Source organism: Sus scrofa, chromosome 5, assembly GCF_054392235.1.
Source record: "Sus scrofa isolate SSC_HxYL_T2T_F1_AM1 chromosome 5, Sscrofa_HxYL_maternal_Yorkshire_Landrace_v2.0, whole genome shotgun sequence".
Lineage (NCBI taxonomy): Eukaryota > Metazoa > Chordata > Mammalia > Artiodactyla > Suidae > Sus > Sus scrofa.
In genome coordinates, this window is record NC_139387.1 from 7,787,107 (window position 1) to 7,813,350 (window position 26,244).

The 26,244-nt window shown below is 39.8% G+C and overlaps 1 protein-coding gene across 1 annotated transcript in view; it reads left to right on the forward strand.

Moving 5' to 3' along the window:
* MRTFA (myocardin related transcription factor A) overlaps positions 1 to 26,244 on the forward strand; it is a 198,855-nt gene that overhangs the window by 28,060 nt on the left and 144,551 nt on the right. Inside the window, 1 exon segment of the mRNA NM_001436086.1 lies at positions 8,361 to 8,422. The gene's annotated coding sequence lies outside the window, so the exon portion shown is untranslated.

The following is a 26,244-nucleotide window of genomic DNA, read 5'->3' on the forward strand; positions in this document are numbered from 1 at the left end:
CTACCCTGTTCTTTGTTCTCAGCACAGCAGCCTGAATCATTCTTTTTAATACTTGAATCAGATGTGGTCACTCTTCTGTTCAAAAGCCATGGTTCCCCTGCAGGTAACTTCCCGCCCCCTCATTCCACTCTGAGTAGAAGCCCATAGGCCTTAGATTATTTGGTCTATTATTAACCTCTCTGACCTCACTTACTCTATCCCTCAGCTCACTCCGCTGCAGACACACTACATTTCTTGCTGTTTCTTGAACATGACAGTCCTGCTTCTGTCTTAGGGCCTTTGCATTGGCTGTTTCCTCTTTCTGGAGTGCTGTGCTCTAGGTATCTGCATGGCTCGATCTCTCATGACTGTGTCACGTTCTCAATGAGACCTACCTTAATCATCTTAAAAACTATAACTTCTCTGCCCCCAACACTTCTGATTCCCTTTATACTGATCTCTCTTTTCTTTTTTTTCCCCCCAAAGCATTCCTTATATTTTAAAACCTATGTAATTTACTTATTATATGTATTATTTTATTACATATCTCTCCCTATTAGAATATAAGCTCCATGAGAGCCGAGATCTATGCCTGTCTTGCCAATGATGTATCTTTTGCACCTATACTGCCTGGCACATAGTAGGCTGTCAGTAAATAATGGTTGAATTATGTAAGTTAAAATTGTGAGCCATTGAACTACTTCTTTTGCTTAAATCCTTGCCTTTGGAGCACCTAGAGCTGATACCAACGAAGCAATTTATGTATTTGAATAAACAATCAATAATACCTCTTCACGGTCATTTTGAAAGACAGGGAGTATTACCCATCTATTTTTTTTTTTTTTTTTTTTAGCTTCTCCAAGCCTTAAAGGAGCTAAGTACTTTATCCCAAGATCATATAGCTAATAAAGGTAGTAGCTGACGTAATATCCAGATCTGACTCCAAAGCCTGCATTCTCTGATGCCATATTATCTTCTTAAACCATTCATCCAACAAATATTTATCAAGTGCCTACTATGTTCCAGGCATCTCTGATAGTGGAATAACAATTTATCGTGGGATACTAACAAAAGTATTTTATTCTTTATTTTATTTTATTGTCTTTTTGCCTTTTCTAGGGCCGCTCTCGTGGCATATGAAGGTTCCCAGGCTAGGGGTCTAATTGGAGCTGTAGCTGCCTTCCTATGCCAGGGCCACAGCAACGCGGGATCCGAGCCTGTCTGCGACCTACACCACAGGTCACGGCAGCACCGAATCCTTAACCCACTGAGCAGGGCCAGGGATCGAACCTACAACCTCATGGTTCCTAGTCAGATTCGCTAACCACTGAGCCACAATGGGAACTCCTAACAAAAGTATTTTAAATCTTTTCATCTTTGGTGTGTTCTTCTTGAGAAGTTTAATGTATTTATTTTATGTATCCGTGAGCTCTGCTTAAATGCATGTAGAAATAGACATGAAAATGCCCATGGTAAAACTTTGGTTATCTGGAAATCAGCTTTCTGTCATTTTCAAGCATCCAAAAGAGTTCTGAGCCCAAAACTGAGAGAAAGAAAAGCAAGTGCCTTAGATAGTCAAGAAGGAAGTTTTAAGCATTGTTGACAATTCCTGAGAAGATTTAAAGTGCCAAAAGTACTGTGAATAGTCGGTTCCTCCAGAAATTGAAGGAGTGTGTTGATTAAACTGGCAGTGTCTGGTTATAAATAGATCAGCGTTTTTTGAGAAGAACGCCGAAAAGCACCGGTGGAAGGATCTTGAGACGCATTGAAGGCAGAGTGGAGTATGGTGGTAGTTACAGTGAGCAAGACTGAAAGTGCCTCGTGCACTGACTCTTGAGAACCGTGATGGAGAGCCAGCAGATAAGGTGCTTCTTTGTTGGGGAGAGATGGACCAGTGTCATAGGAACACTTTTAAGTGCAAAATGTTTTGAAGCTATGGACAGAGGAACCCTCTCCTTTGAATGCAAGTGATGGCTGTTATCAAAAAATTTCTACAGGGAGAAACTAGAACCCTGTGTATCACTGGTGTAAAATAGTGCAGCCACTGTGGAAAACAGTTTTGTGGTTCGCCAAAAAGTTAAACATACAGAGTTCCAGTTGCGGCTCAGTGGGTTTAAAGGCGTGCGTGACACTGTCTCTGTGAGGATGTGGGTATGATCCCTGGCCTGCCTCAGTGGGTTAAGGACCTGGCATTGCCATAGGCCACAGTGTAGGTCGTAGATGCAGCTCAGATCCTGAGTTGCTGCGGCTGTGGTGTAATCAACAGCTGAAACTCCAATTCAGCCCTGAACTTCCATATGCCGCAGGTGTGGCTGTAAAAAGAAGAAGAAAAAAGAAAACACTGATTTATAGGAAACTTGAAATCCTTTCTGGAAAGGAATGCTGGGCACTGGGTGGGAAAAAGACCTACTTTTCACTATATACTCATTGTACGGTTAGGCTTTTTAAAACCATAGTTATGTATTACCTATTTTGAAAAAATAATTTATTGTGGGATAATGCAAGAACTAATAAAAATTATTAACTTTATCCTGTTTAGGAAAACAGGAATATACACATTTGTTTAAGACTTGCTGGAGCTCTCTTGTGGCTCAGAGGGTTAAGGATCCAGTGTTGTCCTTGCAGCAGCTCAGGCTCAGGTTACTACTTTGGCATGGGTTCGATCCCTAGCCCAGGAACTTCCGCATGCCTTGGGTACAGCCAGAAAAGAAAAAAAAAAAAAAAAAAGGCTTCCTGCAGAGGTGTTGAGTCAGGTTTGAGCTCTGAAAATAATTAGGCTACTGATAGACAATTGGGCTCCTTCTCTATGAATCCACTTGTAATAGGGGCTGTTCTGCTGTTCGCTCTCCACCCATCACCTCTGCAAATACCACTTTACAGTATTAGGAGAATCACATCAGAGAACAGATGTTCAAATATCTGAAAAACTGCAAAGTGGATTTTGCTTTACAGTTTCAAAAAGTGATAGCTATACGTGCTTATCTGGAGCTACAGCATCTGAGCCTTAATACACAGCGAAATGGGAGATACTTCCATGGCTTGTTATGGGGTGCTGGCAGGGGAAGATGAAAACTGGGAGCTTTGATAGAGTTGGAAATTCTTATGAATGGAGGGTTCAAGATTTTAGTTTTTTATTTGTAAAATATTGTCTATGTTCTAGTGCCTTAACAGGCATATGTTAGGTTGAATGCTGCAGCTAGGTTTACCAGCGGGGCTACAGAGGTCTTCCTCCCTCCATCCCTCTATAGTTTCCATATATAGCACGTGTGTTATTGCTTCCTTTTTCCCTTTGTCACGTTAATTAACTGTTGTTTAACATTTCTATCTAGGTTAAATTAATAATAGGAAGGAAGGGCTTTTGGTGCATGTGAAAGGCAGCAAAGGATATTGCTCCACGCAGGTTTCTAGTCTCTTGTAGAGGAGGTTGTAGACACAGCTGGTAACGTCGTGGCCTTTCTTGCCTCTCTGTTTGAGACTCTGATAACTCCAAGCAGTATCAGCACTCTGAGCGGGTTGCCCATACGGACATTTCTGACTCTGCTCCTTGTTCCAGGAGGTCCAGTCCACCTAAGTGAACAGAACAAATACAGGAATCAAGCAAAATGAAGTTAAGATTGTCTTTAGGTGTTCAGTTTGAGGAGGTATGTAGCCATGATTGCTTAAAAACCACAGTTCAGAGAGTTCCCGTTGTGGCTCAGTGGTAACGAATCTGAGTGGTATCTATGAGGACGTGGGTTTGATCCCTGGCCTTGGTCAGTGGGTTAAAGATCTGGCGTTGTTGTGAGCTGTGGCGGTGAGCTGCAGTGTAGGTTGCAGATGAGGATCAGATCCTGAGTTGCTGTGGCTTTCGCCGGCAGCTGCAGCTCTGATTCGACCCCTGGCCCAGGAATTTACATATGCTGAGGGTGCAGCCTTAAAAAGACCAAAAACAACAACAAAACCCCAAAAAACCCCACAGTTCATTCATTTAATTGAGAATTGTTTTCCTCCTCCATTTTCTGATATCAGAGTCAAACCTTTTGTACTGATTTTCTTCTTTTTTCCCCTTCCATTTCTTTCTTTCTTTTTTTTTTTTTTTTGGGTTACCTTTTAATTTTTGCATCTCTTTCCCCCCAAATTAAAATGAGACACTTGGAGTTCCCGTTGTGGCACAGTGGTTGACGGGTCTGACTAGGAACCATGAGGTTGCGGGTTTGGTCCCTGCCCTTGCTCAGTGGGTTGAGGATCCGGCGTTGCCATGAGCTATGGTGTAGGTTGCAGATCCTGCGTTGCTGTGGCTCTGGCGTAGGCCGGGGGCTACAGCTCTGATTCGACCCCTAACCTGGGAACCTCCATGTGCCGCGGGAGCGGCCCAAAGAAATAGCAAAAAGACAAAAAAAAAAAAAAAAAAAGACACTTATGTATTTTTTTCAGAAGAAATATTTGTTTGAAAGACCCTGAATTCTGTGAAATTGCCCCCCCATGGGAAGTTTATATTTTAGAAGAAAAGGATAATGTCATTTTAGATTATAAAAATTATTCCCATTCCCTATGGAACATAAGACAGGCTTTTTTGTTGTTGTTGTCTTTTTAGGGCTGCACCCGCAACATATGGAAGTTCCCAGACTAGGGGTTGAATTGGAGCTGTAGCTACTGGCTTACACCACAGCCACAGCAACTGGGGATCTGAGCCATGTTTGTGGCCCACACCACAGCTCATGGCAATGCCACATCCTCAACCCACTGAGTGAATTCAGGGATTGAACCTGCATCCTCATGGATACTAATCAGGTTCGTTAACCGCTGAGCCATGATGGGAACTCCAAGACAAACTTTTTAAAACAATTTCCAGCAAAGATTCCATATAAGCAGGTTTTGAGCCAAAAGCATTGACAATAACTGCTTTAATCTACTACTGCCCAAGTTTGTTTGTTTTTTGAGGGGTACACCCACAGCATGTGTCACAGCTGTAACCAGAGCCACAGCAGTGACAACACCGATCCTTAGCCCACTGAACCACCAGGGAAGTCCTGCCTAAGGTTTTAAAGGATAGCATTTCCAAATCTTCAGGACACACACATCTACTTTTTAAATTCTTTTCAGTTGGGGGAAGGGTATAAGTATTTAAAATTTTCTGTTGTAATTTCTAAAACATTTTCTATCTTAATAAAAGTGTGTTTAGTAGTATGTAGTAGAATAAATACATTGGTCTAGTAATCAGATTCTGGTCGTAGTCTTCCTGTTATCAAGTCATTGAACCCTTTCTGCACTGGTTTCCCAACTGAAATGGATGGGTGAGCTTCTGAGGTTTACTTACACAAATTTAATCATTCCAGGTTTTATTGGCATTTTTCTGAAGCTGATAAAAGACTAAAATTGGAATTCCCGTCATGGCTCAGTGGTTAATCTGACTAGGAACCATGAGGTTGCGGGTTCGATCCCTGGCCCTGCTCAGTGGTTAAGGATCCGTGAGCTGTGGTGTAGGTCACAGACGCAGCTCAGATCCCGTGTTGCTGTGGCTGTGGTGTAGGCCGGCGGCTCCAGCTCCGATTAGACCCCTAGCCTGGGAACCTCCATATGCTGTGGGTGTGGCCCTAGAAAAGGCAAAAAGACCAAAAAAAAAAAAAAAAAAAAGACTAAAATAAACTTTGCTTATAGTACTATTCATATAAAAATATAATTTATTTCAATATAAAATACGTTAGGCTTGAATTCTCAAGAGATTTAGTCAGTGGATGACTAAAACAGCCTTTTTATGAGATGGTCTCATGTAGAAATCTGTTTCAAAATACATTCTCTGGCAACTTACAACTACAAAACCAGGATCTCATTTTAAGTGAGATTAATAATTGTAAGAAATTTGTCATTATCTTATATCCTGTTTCTATTCAGATGTTTTTAAATAGTAACTCAGCACTATTTAGGAGTTGACTTTTTCTGTTACGGCTTTCATTGCTTTAGTCACTCTCCCTTGACTAAGTTCCTTTTCCTGAGAATAAAGGATTGAGCTCATACCTTTGCATACCGATCTAGAGAGTATTTTAAGCTTGGCATGTTCAAACCTGGCTGACTTGATTAATATGTGGACAGACTAGCACATTAGAACATTTTTTAAGTTCCAAGCCACAAATTGTGCTTTAAATGAACATGGACATGTATACAATTAATACTTAAGCCTTGAATAGCACAGACATTCAAAGTGCCTGTTGCCCTGGGTGACTGCTTTTCAGCGAGGCTCCTGCTTGCCCTGCACATTTCTTCCAGTGCTTTAAGCTGAGCCAAGAGCAGAGTCAAGAGAGGGTTTGGTCCTTTTGCGCTCTGCTACTCTCTGTTTTTGGCAGAGAAAAAGGCTGCTGTTTTACTTCTTAAACTCCCACCATATGGAAAGTTTCTATAAATACACCTTGGATTTATGATTGGACTTCTATATTTGTAACTTCTATGATTTATGACTAAAGCCAGTATAAAGACATTTAAACATACATACTGCATACAAAGTTGTGGCATACTTTCAGTGAGAAAGCTCACCAGCCACAGTATCTAATGATCAGTTCATTTAATGTCTCCTGTCTTTGTTGGCATGGATGAGGTCCCTTTTTTTTTTTTTTGGCTGCACCCATAGCATGTGGAAGTTCTCAGGTCAGAGATTAAACCTGAGCCAAAGCAGTGGTAATGCTGGATCCTTAACTGCTAGGCCACTGGGGAGCTCCCACTTTGACTTTTTTTGTGCATGAATTGTTGGTATAATTATGTAGTAGACATATTCATGAAAATATAAAAATGCATTAGATTTTTGACAAGCTGAATTGTTTAAAGGTACTGAATGAGCTGACTTTTTAGAAGAGTCCTATCATTATTCTGTTTATAGATTTGAATCAGTCGGGCCAACAAGTGCATAATGGGCACCTGTTATGTGCCAGACACTGTGCTAGTCTTGGGGGATATAGAGTTGTATAAAAGATGTTTCCTGTTTGGACAAGTAAGAGGGAAAAAAGGAAGCCTGGGGACAGTACAGTGTTTTAACCATTCTAATGGAGAAGGAGACAAATGCCATGGGAGTGTGGCAGAGAGGACAGCAGACCAACTCTGAAGAATTGGAAAAGGTTATAGAAAAATAGTTCAGTTGAATCTTAATGGTAAAAAATTATTTATTACAGTGGCTATATTTTATTGAGTGCTCCTGTATACCAGGATAAATTAATAACCTACCAGGGAAAGGGAGGGGCATTTAAGGCAGTTGGAAAAGCAGTGGAGCTGTCAAAGATTGTGTGTCCTAGAAGTTTGAAGTTTGGTATAGCTACTGGATATGAGGAGATCATTGGCCAAGGCAAAGGCTAGTAGGACTGAATGGGATCCTATTATGGAGGACTTCAGATAGAGTCTGCCTGAGCCTGCTACCAAATTTTTTTTTTTTTTTTTTTTTTTTTTTTTGGTCGTTTTGCCTTTTCTAGGGCTGCCCCCGCGGCATATGGAGGTTCCTAGGCTAGGGGTCTAATTGGAGCTGTTGCTACTGGCCTACGCCACAGCTGCAGCAACACCGGATCTGGGCCGTGTCTGCACCACAGCTCACGGCAACGCCAGATCCTTAACCCACTGAGCGAGGCCAGGGATTGAACCTGCAACCTCATGGTTCCTAGTCGTATTGGTTAACCACTGAGCCACGACGGGAGCTCCTCTCCTCTCTGTTTTTTGCTTTTGTTTTAAATTTTTGAAGGTCCAGCTTTAGGGCAAGTCTTTTCTGAAGCTTTCCTTTCCTTTTCCTAAAGGTTATTGATTTTTTTTCCCCTGAATGATTGCACAGAGTATATACCTCATCATAGGGCATTCCATTTGTTGAACCATTTCTTGCATTTAGTCTGATCTCCCCAGCTAGTTTCTCAACTCCTAAAGGGCAGAGAATGAATCCTGTTTATCACCTGGTATAGTGCTCAGCCACCATGGGGACTTAAGCGATACATAATGAGAAGATGACTGTGAAGCATTTATAGGTATCAACCATTGAGAGAGTCCAGCTACGGTGGTTGAGATCGCCTACATTTATTGAAGAGGCATCTCTTAACACTAGTAACAGCAATTTTCAGAGGTATAGGTCAGTTGTCATTTGGATATAAAATGAGTTAATAAGAGTACCTCGTAAAGTTGTTGTGAGGATTAAATTGATTAGTACATTTAAGCACTTAGAACAGTGCCTAGCATAGAGTAAGTGTTCAGTCAGTGTTATCTGTTATTTAACTTCACATATCTGGGCCTTTTTGCCAGTGAACGCTTAGCTACAGTTGTGGGCATGGAGAGAATAGAAAGCAGATAAGAAACAGCCTCTTACTTATGAAACCAAATACCCTTTAGGAACTGGAAGAACTGCTTATATTGCATGAACTCTTATTTTTCTGTTTGTGTTTTAGTGATCGAAGGGTATGGTTGGCATGGAATTGAATTTCATCTGTCTATGGGAATTGTAAACAAGGTAGGTCCCAGGTTTATTTACTCTTTCCTGCCTCCTTTTCTAAGGTGTTTGTTAGTATTTTCAGTTTTATTGGACTCGATCAGATTTGATTATTGTTTAGGAAAACACTTAACATGGCCCTGTGATGGTCTGTTACCATGGTTTTATCTAGTATTGTGTGTGGACTACCTCTAGTGTCTTGTCAGAAGGTAGTGAATGCCAAGAAACAGCACAACTGATTTAAAATTTTGTTGGTCATAGACCAGAACCATGAATTCACACCCACACACACACTGTCCAGTCTAAGGTCCAGTCCTTAGAGGGCAGAAGTTCTTGTATTGGAGCCATTATGAAAACCGCCTTAGGGTAGTGGGAGATGACAGGCTAGCTAATTCTTCTGGTCACTAAAATTCAGTACTTTATGTGAATGGTAGACCAAATGCAATCTAAAGGCTTATCTTGACAGTAGCCAGGCCATCACTGACAGCTGTAAATTTTGTTACTGATGACAGAATCTGTCCATCTGTAACCACTGGAGTTTGATTTGACACAGCATGCTTATGTTCCTATCTTAAGCTCCAGAGCCTCAACAAAAGTATACCAGATATGACTTTGGCTCATATATCTGTCTTGTGTCAGATGTCCACAAAAAAGAGCTATAGATGGCAGCTTGACACAAACTCTGCAAACCTATTTCTGGCAGAACATTTCCTGTCAAAGTAGTGCTATTTTATGTAGTTTTGGTTTCCCATGGTCTTAGGTATGTGGGGACCCCATTGCTCATTGGTGCAGGAAACTTTGATCACTTTCAGAATGAAGTTGGTAGCCAAAAAACCAAGTACGATCCTCCAACCAGGAATTCTGTGAATTTATGCATGGGGTTCTCTGGGTTGATGACAATCTTTGGACACATACTGCACCTGCACTTAGAACAGAATAGGTTCCTTGAGACTGGCTTTCAGTCACAAAGAATAGGAACCACTAATACATTGTTATAGGGAAAAGCAGTTGCGCTGCTTCCTGCAGCAGAGGCACGTGTGGTCCCTGGGATTGACACTGCTGCCTAGGAAGGGAGGTGGGGAGAGTAGATTAAAGTGTAACTTCTGCATCTCGGTCCCTTTGTCATCATCTGGTGGCCCAAACTTTCAGAGTCTGACCTAGGTGTTCAGTTAGGAAATTATCTTTTTTCTATTTTCCTGCAATGAACAGGAACTATTTTATGGAATTACTGTAAGAATTAATGGAAAGGAAAAAAGGAACTAACATTTTTTGAATGCCTGCTAAAGATTGGTCATGGTACTGTGAACTATCACAGTATCTTCTTTTACTGAAATATGTGAAGTTCATTGATAATATAATTTTTCAAGTCTGGGTGGATAATATTGTGAATACCACTATCCTGAACTATTTTGACCTTTTTTATAGCCACTTAGAGGATGTAGTATTTTATATTGTCATTACATACAATGTATGTTATTTCATTTGTGTCTGCTAGAACATTCTTTTATGGAGAAAGAAAATACCTACATGTGTTAATAAGAGTTCCTTGTTTTTATTTTCCGGGCTTGTTACTGATTTAGCCAAAGTCAGAGAGGAGACTAGCAGGTCTGAAATTAGAGACACCTGTGCCGTTTTGGGAAGTTGAGACTCTTGACCCAGGGTTTGCTGAAGTTAGTGCAGGAGAGGTCAGAGTAGGTTAGTTTTTCATAGCTCAAAGTAGATGTGAATTTTGGTTGTTTATTGGTGCACTTTTGCTTGGTCTCTGTAGTTACAAATGGGGTAAATAAAATACAGTACTGCCGATTTGGGAAACTTTTGCAAAAGTCCCTGAACCAATGCAAATTAATCTTCTCCAAAAATACCAAAAATTTCCCCAAGTGGATATTTTGACTGGCTGAGGGAATTGACTCTTGTCATTATGCTTTTAAAGAAATTACCTTGCATTCTTTTTTTTTTTTTTTTTTTGTCTTTTTGTCTTTTTGTCATTTTCTTGGGCTGCTCCCATGGCATATGGAGGTTCCCAGGCTATGGATCGAATCGAAGCTGTAGCCTACGCCAGAGCCATAGCAACGCAGGATCCGAGCCGCGTCTGCAACCTACACCACAGCTCACGGCAACACCGGATCCTTAACCCAATGAGCAAGGCCAGGGACCGAACCCCCATCTCATGGTTCCTAGTCGGATTGGTTAACCACTGAGCCACAACGGGAACTCCTACCATACATTCTTTTAAAACAGTTGTAAATTTGATTTTCTCCTTATGAGTTTCTTGAAATTCTTCTCATAGGCGGTGCCATCTCCATGTCTTAGGCACATGCAGTAATGTGAGATTGGGATAAATTGTTACTCTCTTCTAGGGGATAGGAAATTAAGTTGAAGTGTTCCTTCTTACTCCACATTTAAGGTTTCCAATTCTTTTTGTCTTTAAAAACTCTTATGATAGCAATTTTTAGTGGTCCTAGCCAGAGAGTTACTCAGAGACAAAATACTGTCCTTCATTGGGCTGAAATAAAAACATTAATATTTCTTAGTCTATGAAAAATTTCCTTTTTATTTTCCTGTCTGTGGAATGAATTACTGTATTTTTCCTCTTGGCTACTTCCTTTTTTTAGTCCGAGAAACCCTAAGAATATAATTTTCCCTCCTTGCTTTGGCGAACAAATACCACTTAAAAAAAAAAGAACAGCTTTATCAAGGCATAATTTTTACATTGCAAAATTTGCCTGTTTAAAGTATATAACTTAATGATTTTTAGCTTTGCAGAGTTGTGTAAGCATTATCACATGGCAATGTTACTTTCCAGCACCCCAAAAAGAACTCTTGTAAGCACCACTTTTTTAACATCCTCTAAAGTCATCAAAAATTTTAAGTTCTGCACCAAATTTAATCTTCCTATCAAGTTTTCCAGCATTCTACCTATTGCATATCTTTTTTTCCTTCTCATTTCTTTATTAGTTTCTTATTGCACGTCAAACATATCACCCTTTTGTCATTTTTATTCCATTTTTTCCCCACAACTTTAAAAAAAGTGTAACCTTTCTGTAAAAGAAGGGCTTTAACTTACTCATTTTCCCCCTAAAATACCTCAGGCTTCTCAGTAAAACCTTCTGCTTTATTCTTGGTTTCCTGTTCACTTCATTTGTTATTTATTTATTTTATTTTTTTGTATTTTTAGGGCCGCTCCTGCGACATATGGAGGTTCCCAGGCTAAGGGTCGAGCAAAGCTATAGCTGCCGGCCTACACCACAGCCACAGCAACACAGGATCCAAGCTTTGTGTGCGACCTACACCACAGTTAACGGCAACACTGGATCCCTAACCCACCGAGCAAGGCCGGGGATTGAACCCGCAACCTCATGGTTACTAGTCAGATTCGTTTCCACTGCGACACAATGGGAACTCCTGTTATTTATTTTTAAAGGAAGTCGTATATCTTTTTTTTTTTTTGTATATAGAGATATTTGCCAATTTGGAGAATTCTGGTCAATAATAAGGGTTCAGGTGACTAGTAGATAAGGTGTAAATGAATATTCTAGTATACCTGAGCTTTAAAAGTTTTATTTTTTAAATTTTTAAATTTTTTTTGTCTTTTTGCTATTTCTTTGGGCCACTCCCACGGCATATGGAGGTTCCCAGGCTAGGGGTCAAATCGGAGCTGTAGCCACCAGCCTACGCCAGAGCCACAGCAACGCGGGATCCGAGCCGCGTCTGCAACCTACACCACAGCTGACGGCAATGCTGGATCGTTAACCCACTGAGCAAGGGCAGGGATCAAACCCACAACCTCATGGTTCCTAGTCGGATTCGTTAACCACTGCGCCACGACAGGAACTCCTAAAAGTTTTATTGATTTATTGGTTATCTACAGTTGACCCTTAAACGGTGTGGATTTGAACTGCGTGGGTTCACATCTATGTAGATTTTTTCCAGTAAATGTGTGCACTACTATACGATCTGCAGTTGGTCAAATCCTTGCTTGTGAAACTGCAGGTAAGGAGGGCCGACTGTGGAACTTGAACACCTGCAGATTTTAGTGTCTGTGGCAGGTTCTGGAACAAGTTCCTTGTACATACTGAGGCATGACTGTATTTCATCATGACAAATTATCCTACAACTCAGTAGCTTAAAAAAACAATAAATGTTATTACATACAATTTCTGTGGCTCAAGAATCTGGGAGTATTTAATTAAGTGATTCTGGCTCTTGCGGTTGCACTCATAACGTCTGCGTCTGCAGGGCTTTGGTCATCTGAAGGCTTGACTGGGGCTGGAGGGTGCACTTCCAAGATGGCTCACTCACATGGCTGTTGTTAGGAGGCCTCACTTCCTTAGCAGATGGATTTCTCCAGAGGAACGTGTGGCACAACATGGCAGCTGGCTTCCCTCTGGAGCAACTAAGCTGAGAGAGTAAGGAGGAAGCCACAATACCTTTTTTTTTTTTTTTTTGCTATTTGTTTTTTAGGGCTGAACTCACAGTGTATGGAAACTCCCAGGCTAGGGGTTCAATCAGGGCTGTAGCTGCTGGCCTACACCACAGCCATGGCAACACGGGATCCGAGCCGTGTCTGCAACCTACACCGTAGCTCATGGCAATGCCATATCCCTGACCCACTGAGCAAGACCAGGGATCGAACCCTCATCCTCACGGATACTAGTCAGATTTGGTTTTGCTGTGCCGCAATGGGAACTCCCACAATACCTTTTATGACCTCATCTCAGAAGTCATGTATTGTCACTTCTTTTTTTTTAAAATCATATCTGTAGCAAGTGGAAGTTACTGGGCCAGGGATTGAACCTGAGCCACAGCAGTGACAACACCGAGTCCTTAATCACTAGGCCACCAGGAACTTCCCTCGTATTGTCACTTCTGTTACATTCTGTTTATTACAAGAGTCACCAAGTACAGCCCACACTCAAGGGGAGGGGAATTAGTCTCTGCCTTTTGCATGGAGGAGTGTTAAAGAATTTGTGGGTATATTTTAAAGCTACCACACTTGGTGTTTGAATGACTTTGCACCTCTGAGAGTTCCATAGCTGCTGGCTTTGTGTTTTATTTCTGGTAGAGTTTAGTTTTTGTTTTACTGTTCGTGCATATGTCTAGGTCATGCCTTAATTTCATTTTGGTAATGGAAGCTTTAACATTATAGTAATGCAATTTAAATAAAATATGTTCTTTAAAGCTTGGATGAACCTTCTCCCCTAATTCAGGGCAAGCCATTTAGAGGATGAGAGTGTATAGTATAGTTTATTGGTCGGTTTTAAAGTTGGAGAAATTTCCTGGTACTGGATGCCTCTGCATTTCCCTTGTCAGGTCAGTAAAGAGTCGTCCATACTTGCTGTTGTCGCTTCCACGTTTCTATTCGCTTTTTAGCCCTTTGCATTTGTTCACTGCATGTGGGTGCCCACCTGAAGGGGTGGGGATGGGGCTGAAATACAGCCTGAGTCCTATTTATTGATCTGTGTGCCCACCCGAAGAAGGTGCCCTTGGAGTTCCCAGGTGGCCCAGCAGGGTAAAGATCTGGTGTTGTCCCTGCTGTGGCTCAGGTTTGATCCCTGGCTGCAGAATTTCCACATGCTGTGGGTATGGGCAAAAAAAAAAAGGCCCTTTTTTTTTTGGCTGCCCTATGGCATACGGAGTTCACTGGTCCAGGATCAGATCTGAGCTGCAGTTGCAACCTACGTTGCATCTACAGCAGTGCCGGATCCTTTAATCCCTTGCGCCATGCTGGTTGAACCTTTGTCTTAGCATGACCCCTGTGTCCGGGTGCTGCAGAGGCCCCACTAATCATGTTGAGAAGGCGCTTTTTAAAAATTTGCGTTTAGGTACCCTGTGGTCTCACTGAAGTCACTGGTCACTATTTTTTTCATCTGGCCAGATCAGTGAATACTTCTTTCTTTATATTAATTGGTTCATCAGATATTTTTTTTTGTTGTTGTTGTTGCTATTTCTTGGGCCGCTCCCGCGGCATATGGAGGTTCCCAGGCTAGGGGTCGAATCGGAGCTGTAGCCATCAACCTACGCCAGAGCCACAGCAACGCGGGATCCGAGCTGCGTCTGCAACCTACACCACAGCTCATGGCAACGCCGGATCGTTAACCCACTGAGCAAGGGCAGGGACCGAACCCGCAACCTCATGGTTCCTAGTCGGATTCGTTAACCACTGCGCCACGACGGGAACTCCTCATCAGCTATTTTTTTGAGTACTTTCTATGTGCCAGGCATTGTGCTAGGGCAGGACTCCTCTGAGGCATTTGACGCTGTTGGAATTTTATTTTTCTTGACGCTGTCTGTCCTCAGAACACAGAATTCTTTCCTCCTTCCTCTTTGGCTATTGCTTCTCAGCATCCTTGATGGGCGTCTCTTTTTCCAGCTTCGCTTTTTGTTGGTATCTTCCGAGGCTCTCTAATCTTGGTCATTGCCTTTAGTGCTAATCACGTTCTCTTCTCTTCGAGGGTCTTTGTGTATCCTGTGAGGGTGTGCTCTGACATCATTGATGTACTTGGGACTCGGACATTGATACTCTTGTTTGCTTCCCCTGGTAGATTGCCAAAGAACCATCATGTTCTTTGACTTTGTTTCTCCAGTGCCTCATAATAATATAAAAAAATTAGCTAGTGTCTATTGGGTTAATATATGCTAACCAGTATTCTAGCTTTTTTTTTTTTTTTTTGTCTTTTTGTCTTTTCTAGGGCCACACCCACGGCATATGGAGGTTCCCAGGTTAGGGGTCTAATCGGAGCTGGAGCCTTTGGCCTACACCAGAGCCACAGCAACACGGAGTCCAAGCCGCATCTGCGACCTACACCATAGCTCATGGCAACGCCGGATCCTTTACCCACTGAGCAAGGCCAGGGACAGAACCTGCAACCTCATGGTTCCTAGTCGGATTCATTAACCACTGAGCCACGACGGGAACTCCATATTCTAGCATTTTATATACGTTATGTCATTTAATCTTCACAGCAGTCCTTTAAAGTACTGTTAATCTTCCCCTTTAAAAATGAGGCTATCAAAGTACCAAGAGATTGAGTAATTTCCTAAAATTTACACAAATAGCAAATACTGGATCTGGGATTTGGTGGTGCTGGGATTTGAACCTATGACTCTGATTCCTGAATCTGTGCTCTAATTTTTATTGCTGTGTTGCTGTCATAGAGTCTGATACACATACATTTAAAAAATATTGGTGGATGAGTGAACACTCACTGTTTCTGCACACAGTGCTTTTACTTTGCAAATGGTTGTATTGAGGTTCCTGCTGATAGTGTGTCTGTGTGTGGGTTTATAAAGAAAGGAGGCTGAGGGTTTGAGTCAAAGCGGCCTAAATTCCGATCTTACTTGCTGGCTTCTGCTTCTTGATTCATTTTTCTTTCCTTTCTTCTTCCAGAGAGAATGGTTGTGTTATTCTGTCTTAATCTCTTAGGTAGTATTTATGTTAAGATTCCTGAGGAAGTTCCCGTATGGTGCACCGGGTTAAGGATCTAAGGATCGTTAAGGATCTGGCATGGCATGACTGTGGTGCAGGTTTGATCCTTGGCCCGAGAACTTTCACAGGTCATGGGCGTGGCCAAAAAATAATACATAACAATTGTGAACATTTTGCCTTTTTTTGGTGCTCTCTCTCTCTGCACACACGCATACACCCACACATTTATATTTAAGGGTTATTTGCAAATATCACTACACTTTACTCCTAAATATTTCAGCATTCATTTCTAAAGAATAAGAACATTTCTCTTATATAACAACAATACCATAAACTTATCACACTCAGGAATTATAGTACTGACATATTATCATTATCCAACATAAGGTCCATACTGTACATTTTCCTATTCTGATAATGTCCTCTATAGCTTACTTTAAAAAACTCTTGAGGTCTAGATTTCAATCAAGAAATACATGTCATTTAGGTGTCATGTCTCTTACCCTAAAATAGTTCCTTAGCCCTCTCTTAGGAAGGGAGAGCTCTCTTTCATGACTTCAGTATTTTGGGAGACCAGTTATTTTGCAGAATATCCCTCAGTTTGAGCTTTTCTGTTTCTCTTGAATAACTTCAGAGTAAATGTTGTGGGCAGGATGTTTGCCTTTTTTAGCTTAACAGTCAAGGGTCTGATGATGTTAGTTTGTTTCATTCACAGTCTCGCTTTTGGTTAAGTTGGTTAAGTTCTTGTTTTATCAGTTGTGAAGTTGCCTTTTGTAATATATAAGCAACTAGGGTAATAAATTATTTCCTTTGTTATCTCTTATATAGAAGTACCATGTGATTCTCACAATAGAAAAGCAACAAACTAAACAGGCTAATAGTATTTAAAAATTAAGTATTATGTGCAAGGCAGCATGTACAAAATGGAGTTCAGAGTTCATTTAATTTGAGGTTCCTTGTTATGTGAACTTGTAAATGCAGAGTTTAAATATGGTTGCTTGATCCAATAAAACTTATATAAAAATATGATTGCTTAAAGAACCATGCGATGAAAATCTTATTTTTCTTGGGTCATAGGAATTTTTGCTGATAACCTTTTCATAGTTACACTTTAGTGTATTAACATTTTCAGATAAGTTATTTCCTGCTTTTAAAATCCCCTCCTCCACAAAAAATCCCCTTATTTGTGCCTTGAAATGATGTAACAGTTCTTGGTGAAGACTCTGGAGTTGATCTGGGCATGAACTCTGGCTCAGCCACTTAGTTGCTAGGTGATCTTGAACAAGTTGTATAACCTCTCTGTATCTCAGCTACTCCTCTGAATAATAGGAAGAATAATAATACCCTCATAAACTTGCTGCAGGTATTAAATAAGCATTTGGCACTATTTCTGCTCACAGGTGTTCAGTAAGCGTTATATATTCTTCTCAATCTGGTAAGACTTGTCACACATTACTCAGTGACTTTTCCCTTAGTTCTGTGCACTACACATGTGTATATATAAACATATAAATGTACCTGTAGACTTCTTTCAAGGAAATAATCTGAGATACATCTTCTGTAATTTTCTATGTCCCATCCTCTCTTCATGAAACTTGGGGGAAATGTAGATTCACTTTTAACTTAGAATACTCGTAGAATCCATGTGTTAACCTTTTTTTCCCCCTTAAATGTCTACATTTGCTGTATCTCACTTTGAAAATACTTAACCTAGCTTAGACCTAGGAAAAAGGTGGTACATATACACATGCAGTCTTAGTGCTTCCTTGGAAATGGTTAAATTCAAGGTATTGATAGCTGCCTGACGTCTCTGCCGCAGTTTATTATGTGGCAGTCAGGTGAACTAAGGCAAATCGTGTCAAGTTTTCAGTGCTTCTTAATGGCAGAGGTACCATATGTCCAGATGGTATTTGAAGAATTACGGGGGCATTTTTGGTTGTCACAGTGACTGTAGGGGAGCAAGAAGATGGATCACTGGTATTTGGTGATCAGGGGTCAAGGATGACAGTCCAAAACAAAGAATTGCCTACCCACAATGGGAAGAGCATTGCTGTTGAGAGACTGAGCTAAGTGAACATAAAGCCCTGGTGAATTGGTAGATAATATTTTATCTCACATATTTTTAAAAAGGTTGTTGCTTAAGGCAGGAAGTTTTCTGAAAGGCTCTTTGAGAGCTGTAGTATGTAATCTCCGCATTCTTCAAGGAGAATTATGCCGTATTTTCTTATTGGGAGAATAAGATATTTTCCTGAAGATTTTGAAAGCATTCCCCTTATGAATGAGCATTGGTGGTGTTTAATCCCTAAAATTAGGAGTAGTTGAATGGTTTAGTGGTTAAAGAAAATTGGCATTATAATCCTTTAGTATTTGTACAGCTCCATGGTTGGTAGAAATGACATAATTTGTGCCTGGCATTCCATTGATGCTTGAATATTGCTTGTGCTATTCTTTGTTTCTTTCTTTTTTTTTTTTTTAAGACCAAATGATGTATTTTTTTTTTTTTGGCAAATCAATAAGATTATATTAGGTATGTAATTAAACTTGTAGCTTGTTTCACTTGAGCCTAGTGTAGGATTTTGATAGAAATTTTACGAAAAATAAATATTCTCTACTTCCTAGGGAATGTTTCTCAATTTTTTTTGACTGTGACTCATAATTGGAGACATTTTATATTAGAACCCAGTTATACGTGTGAGTATATAGATATCAGAAACAAAGTTTCATGAAATAATACCCTTACTACATGTGGTGCAAGCTGATAGTTTCTATTTTATTTAGTTGCAAAATGCTGACCTTGGTGTATTAAATTGGTTTTGTGACCAGTGTATTACAAATTTCAATATGAAAAATACTGCCTTAGGCTGTACATTCATGGGATTCTAACCCAAGCTGTAGACAATGCAACCCAATTGTGACTGTTTCCTTTCTTTATGGATCTTTTAAAATTATTATAGTAAGAACACTTAAGATGAGATCTACCTTAAAGGAGTGCAATATAGCAATATATTCTACATGTACAATGTTGTACAGCAGATCTTTAGAACTTACTTATCTTGCATAACTGAAACTTTATACTCATTGATTAGCAACTTCCTCTTTAACTTTCCCCTTAGTCCCTGGTAACCACCCTTCTATTCTATGAGTTTGACGATCTTGATACCTCATATAAGTGGAATCCTGCCACTTGTACTTCTGCGCCTGGCTTATTTCTCTTAGCATGTCTTCAGGGTTCATCTGTATTGCTGCATATTACAGGATTTCCTGCTTTTTTAAGGATGAATAATATTCCATTGCATGTATATAGGTGTGTGTGTGGGTGTGTGTGTGTGTGTGTGTGTGTGTGTGTGTGTATCACCTGTTAAAAACCCATTAATCCGTTAGGTTGTTTCCACTTTTTGGCTGTTGTGAATATTACTGCATTGAAGATGGTAGGCTAATATCTCTATGTACTCCTGACTGCAGTTATTTTGGAAAAACCCAGAAGTGGGATTGCTGTATCATATGGCAGGTCTATTTTATTTATTTATTTATTTATTTATTTAGTCTTTTTTTTTTTTTTTTTTTTTTTGTCTTTTTGCCATTTCTTGGGCCACTCCCGCAGCATATGGAGGTTCCCAGCCTAGGGGTCTAATCTGAGCTGTAGCCGCCAGCCTACGCCAGAGCCACAGCAACGCAGGATCCGAGCTGCATCTGCGACCTACACCACAGCTCACGGCAATGCCGGATCGTCAACCCACTGAGCAAGGGCAGGGATCGAACCCGCAACCTCATGGTTCCTAGTCGGATTTGTTAACCACTGCGCCATGACGGGAACTCCTATTTTAATTTTTTTTTTTTAAGGAACCTCCATGCAGTTTTTGTACTGTTTTGCATTTATTATTTATTTATTTATTTATTTATTTATTTTAGGGCCGCACTTCTACAACTTTACTGAATTTGCTAGTTCTAACAGGTTTTTTTTTCTTTCTTTTTTTTTCAATTCTTTAAGGTTTTCTTTGTATAAAAACAAGTCATCTATAAACAGGGACAGTTTTACTTCTTCCTTTCTGATTTGGATGCCTTTTATTTTTTTCCTTGCCTAATTGTGCTGTCTAGCACTTCTGGTACTCTGTTAAATAGAAATGGTGAGAGTCGGCATCTTTGCCTTGTTCCTGATCTTAGTGGAAAAGTTTCAGTTTTCACCATTGAGTATGACGTTAGCTGTGGGCTTTTTATGTATAGCTTTTGTTATGTTAAGGTACTTTTCATTTATTCCAAGTTTGTTGAGCGTTTTTATAATGAAAGAGTGTTGGATTTTATCAAATGCTTTTTCTGCATCTATTGAATGATCATGTGATTTTTCTTCATTTTGTTAATGCATTGTGTCATACTAATTGATTTGTGTATAGTGAACTATCCTTGCCTTACAGAAATGAAAGCTGCTCTGGCTTTTGTTGTATTTTGTTTTTGAAGGGGGTTAGCTAACAGAGGGGAGATTTAGCATTTCAAAAGACAAGCTCATGTGCTGAATCAAATAACCCAGGATCCTCCACACCTGTTTCATTATTTGTTTACAGAAAAGGAATATGGTGGTGTAGAAATGCTGAGTCGGGAGTTAGGAGGTCAGGGTTCTCCTGGCTTTGCAACTAATTCATTTGGCGTCTTGAACAAATTAGTTTACAACTCTTCTGAGCTTTAGTTTCTTCCTCATCTGAAATCATTGGATACTGTAGGTTTCTTCAAATCCTGGAATCCAGCAATTCTCCTATTTTTTTGACATGATTTTGAGGGAGTTTCCGTCATGGCTCAGTGGTAATGAACCTGACTAGTATCCATGAGAACTCAGGGTGGATCCCTGGCCTCACTCAGTGGGTTAAGAATCTGGCATTGCTGTGAGCTGTGGTGTAGGTCGAAGATTTGGTTGGGATCCTCGGTTGCTGTGGCTGTGATGTTGGCCAGCAGCTGTAGCTCCCATTTGACCCCTAGCCTGGGAACCTCCATATGCCATGAGTGCGGCCCTAAAAAAGAAAAAAAAAATATTTTTGAGAGAGTCTTTTTCTGCTCAGTCATCCTGAATCTGAATGTCTAAAAGAGGAAAATAAGTTTTAATTTTTCACACTTGGTTATTGTGATGGAGTATTCCATAATCATGTTTATAAAATTGTATGGGTGTATAGAATACAGCAGATGACAAATAATTATATATACCACTATGGGAGTGAAAAATGTACTTCCTGTGTACTTCCTGTGAACTGCTCTGTAGTCAGGATTGTATCATCCACCTTGCAGAGCCTTTGGGGCTCTGCTTTACTATGTTTTGAGTTGCCAGGCTAATTTCTTGTGCCATTCTCTTTGTATTATGTTTTGTGCCTTGAGCACAAGTAATCCAGCCAGAGGCAAAGCTGGAGAATTTGTTGCTTTGAGATTTGGAAACCCTTCACTTAATCCTGAGGCAGTTTTGCAGGATAATTTGGTACCAGGAAAGATAAGGTTATGAAAGTTGTGACTGCCCTGTTTGTAAGCTGTGCCCCTCATGTCACATAGGGAGCTAAGGTTTCCTTACTACAAATTTTGTTTTTCATCAAGCAGTGTAACTTCCCTTGAGATGCTAATGAGCTTTCCTGTGACGATACTCACTTTCAAGTTATTGGGAAAATTGGTGGATATTCCTTAAAGTCCTGTGAAAAATAGGCAAAATAAAGTTCTGGTGTTTGTTTTTTTTTGTATTTTTGCTATTTCTTTGGGCCGCTCCCGCGGCATATGGAGGTTCCCAGGCCTAGGGGTCTAATCGGAACTGTAGCCACCGGCCTACGCCAGGGCCACAGCAACATGGGATCCGAGCCACGTCTGCAACCTACACCACAGCTCACGGCAACGCCGGATCGTTAACCCACTGAGCAAGGGCAGGGACCGAACCCGCAACCTCATGGTTCCTAGTCGGATTCGTTAACCACTGCGCCATGACGGGAACTCCTGTTTTTTTTTTTTTAATCACTTTTTTTTTTTTGTCTTTTTAGGGCTGCACAGGCGGCATATGGAGGTTCCCAGGCTAGGGGTCTAATCAGAGCTGTTGCTTTAGCTTACGCTATAGCTCACAGCAACGCCAGATCCTCAACCCACTGAGCGAGTCCAGGGATCGAACCCAAAACCTCATGGTTCCTAGTCCAATTCATTTCCGCTACACCACGACGGGAACTCTGGTTCTGGTGTTTTAATTAGGTAGAATTGTTTGGTGACACTCAGACTCCTCAGGCTCTTTCACAGCCCTATGTGTTAAAAGCTTTTTACCTCATTTGGTAAAAGAGATGGAATGTGTGCCCCAGCTCTATGAGCTGCTTCAGTCCAGCGGGGCGCTTATTAACACTGCAGAGCCCCGTGAAGAGTACTGAGCTCACACTCCTGTGTACGCAGGGTCAGGTGACCATCTGCCTTTTTCCAAACAGAAAGAACGGTGATGTGCGTACTGTGTGTCTGTATAACACATTGAACCGAGTTTGGGGTAAATATAATTGTAGTCTCAAAGGAACTTAGGGTATTCATTTGTTGCTGGGTGGGTTTACCTTGACATGTGAGTAAATTGTGACTTTTCTCAAGGGAGTCGTAGTTAGGCTAGACGGTGTTCCATCGTAGAGGGGGGTGTGTGTGTGTGTAAGAGTTAAGTTTTACTGTGGCTGAATTGAAGAAAGTGACTAGGGATTTTTTTTTAGACTATAAATAAGAGTAAATTGATCAATTTCTCTATAAAAAGTGGATTCTGATTGCTGATGTCTGGAGGGGGTAGATAGAAAGTGACCACTAACAGGTACAGAATTTCTTTTGGGAGTGATAAAAATGTTATGGAATTAGTGGTGATGGTTGCACAACTTTATGAAACCATTAAAAACCACTGAATTGTATACTTTAAAAGGGTGGATTTTATGGTATATGAATTTTATCCCAGTAAAGCTCTTATTTTTTTAAAGGACCAAATTATCTATCTATGGGTAAGAGGTCTACTTTTTTTTTTTTTTTTTTTTGCGGGGTAGAGCTATATGAAATTCTAACAAATGGAATGCTTTTTATTAGATACTAGCATCACTTTTCTAAAGGCTCATACCAACTTGAAAATCATAATTATAAAGAAAAAATTTTGCTTTGTTGAAAGATTGTGAAATTTACAATTGTATAGTATATAACTCTGGATGAACACGAGAAAGGAGTAAGTTGCATATTTCATATATGTGGTGATCTAGAAACAGACACATTACAGAAGAGAAAGCATGTTTATCTGATAAAACTAAAAATTGGCTCATTCTCAAATAGTGAGATAACTATTTCACACACTTCAATTGTGCAAATATATCTAAAGTCTAATACTGCCATTTGTTAACAAGGCTGTGGGGAAGAGAAACCCTAATACACTGTTGAAGGATGTGTAAATTTTGGCAAGATTTTGTGAGAGAAAATGAATATATCCTATGAGCCAGCAGTTAAAGGGATATATACCCTACAGAATGAACCTTGCATTTATGCAGAAGGAAATATGTATAAGCATTTTTTATTTCAGTTAAATTTGTAATAGGAAAAATTTAGAAATAAATTATCCAACTACAGAGGAATAGATAAGCAAACAGTAGCATTTTAGTGCAATTTATTACTGTTACACAGTTGGAAGGGACACACCAGGTGTGCCTATGTCTATATAGCTAAATCTTGAACACATGATGTTGAGAAAAAAGAAAGCAAGTTACAAAAAGTTAAATGTGATACTATCTACAACTGTTAAAAACAAAATAGAATAATCTCTGTTGTCTGTGGATATATAGAGAGAGCAAATTCATTTCTTAAAAAATGTGATTGGAAGACAATGTATTGATTTCAGCAGGATTTTTTTTTTTTTTTTTCTTTTCCTTTTTTGGCCACACCTGAGGCATATGGAAATTCCCAAGCCAGGGGTCAAACATCTGCCACAGCAGTGACCACCAGGTCCTTAACATACTGTGCCACTAGGAAACTCCCCAGCAGGTTTTTTTTTTTTTTCATTTGAAGGGGCAGAGAGGACCATGGAATGAGCAGGGAAGCCAAGTTACCTGCAGTTTTCTGTTTCATTAAAAAAAAAAATCTGAAACAAATATGGCAATATGTTATAATTATTATATTTGAGTTTGTTATATTATCATTGCACTTTTCTGTACTTTCTTTCATTAAAAATAAAAAATCAAAAAAGCGATAAAAATCATAGGGCATTGGTTCAAAAAAATCAGCTGGCTTACAAATTATTCCTCAGATGTTTTCATATTTTACATTCATAGAATTGATTCATCCTGATGATCATGTATATTAGTTTTTGAAGAAGCACACAAAGTGTTAGTACTGTGGATTATGCCCTTTTTTAAAAAAAATCCTCATATCCATGTTTTGCTGTTTTTCCTTGAGTGTAGATGCCTGATTGACATGACAGTGTTACACGGTGCTGCACTGATTATTGGCATGATTTGAGTTCTTACGAAAAGTGCATGGGTAGAAGTTCCCATTGTGGTGCAGCGGAAACAAATCCGACTAGGAACCATGAGGTTGTGGTTCAATCTCTGGCCTTGCTTAGTGGGTTAAGGATCCAACGTTGCCATGAGCTGTGGTTTAGGTTGCAGACGTGGCTCGGATCTGGCACTGCTGTGGCTGTGATGTAGGCTGGAAGCTGTAGCTCCGAGTAGACCCTAGCCTGGGAACCTCCATATGCTGCGAATGTGGCCCTAAAAAAGCAAATAAAATAACAACAAAATAAAAAATAAATAAAATAGCTAATTAGAAAAGTGCATGGGTTTTTATGTTTTATGGTTAAGACTTGGCCGTTCCTCTTTGAGAGCACCTGTGTATTTTGGTGGTGGTGTGAGAATGCTGCATAGGAAGGTCATGGGGCTCCCTTCACACGTTCTTTCACACACTTTGAGTTTAAGGAAGGCTGCCGACTAGTGTGATGTTAGCAGGCATTTGTGACATTGATAACTTAAAAAGTTTATTGTTATTATTTTTAATAAGCATTTACCGTATATAATGAGAAAGCGTAAATCATCAAAAGAAATGTGCTTTTGAAGAACTTCTTGGAATAGAACTTTTTGTAGCTGAACAATGGAGTGCAGGAGAGATAATGATAATTATTTCAGCTACTCATTTTAAGCAAATCTTAGAGAAATAGCACAAGGTGTGCATGTCTTTACAGGACGTGGGAATTCCTCAGTGTTTATCTTTTAAGGAGCAGACTTGGCTCTGGATACTCTCCCTAATAATATCAGTTTCCTTTCTGTCATTTTTAGAGGAAAGCACGACTAGGATCTCGTCTGTTTAGTAGGGAGAATATTCCCTGCCTAGTTTCATTTTTTTCCCAAGAAATGATTGAATATATATATATATATATATATATATATATTTTTTTTTTTTTTTTTTCCTTTCTAGGGCTGCATGAATGGCATATGGATGTTCTCAGGCTAGGAGTCAAATTGAAGCTACAGCTGCCAGCTTACACCACAGCCATAGCAACTCAGGACCAAGCCGTGTCTGTGACCTACACCATAGCTCACAGCAATGCCAGATCCCTGACCCACTGAATGAGGCCAGGGATCGAACCCACATCCTCAGGGATACTAGTTGGATTCGTTTCTGCTGCACCACAGTGGGAACTCCAAATTTTTATATTTTAGATTGAGTTTTCAAGTTAGACTTTTCTTCTACAGCAGTGTTTTGTGTTTTTAAAAATTTAGGTATAAGTGACATAAGGTTTTATATTAGTTTCAGGTGTACAACATAATGATTCAATATCTGTATATATTGTGAAACGAACACCTCAGTAAGTCTAGTTAATATCTGTTACCATACAACAATTTTTTTCTTAGGATGAGAACTTTTAAGATTTACTCTCTTGGTAACTTTCACATATGCAGTACAGCATTATTAATTATAGTTACCATGCTGTACATTATATTTCATAACTTAATGTATCTTATAACTGGAAGTTTGTACTTTTTAATCCCCTTTCATCCATTTTGACCACCCCTTCATCCCACTTCTGGCAGTTACCAATCTGTGTATTCTGTATCTATGAGCTTTTTTTTTTTTTTTTTTAATATTCCACATGTAAGTGAGATCATATGGTATTTTTCTTTCTCCTTTTGACTTATTTCACTTAGCATAATGCGATCAGGGTCTGTGTTGTCACAATGGTAAAATTTCATTCTTTTTTATGACCAAGTAATATTCCACTGTATCCCCTCCCGCCCCCATTTTCTTTATCCATTCTTCTATCCATGAACACTTAGGTGTTTCCTTTTCTTGGTTGTTGCAAATAATGCTATAATGAACATGAGGGTGCATGTATCTTTTTACATTAGTGTTTTTATTTTCTTTGAGTAAATACCCAGAAGTAGAGTTTTGGGATCATATGTTCTGTACTTAATTTTTATTTATT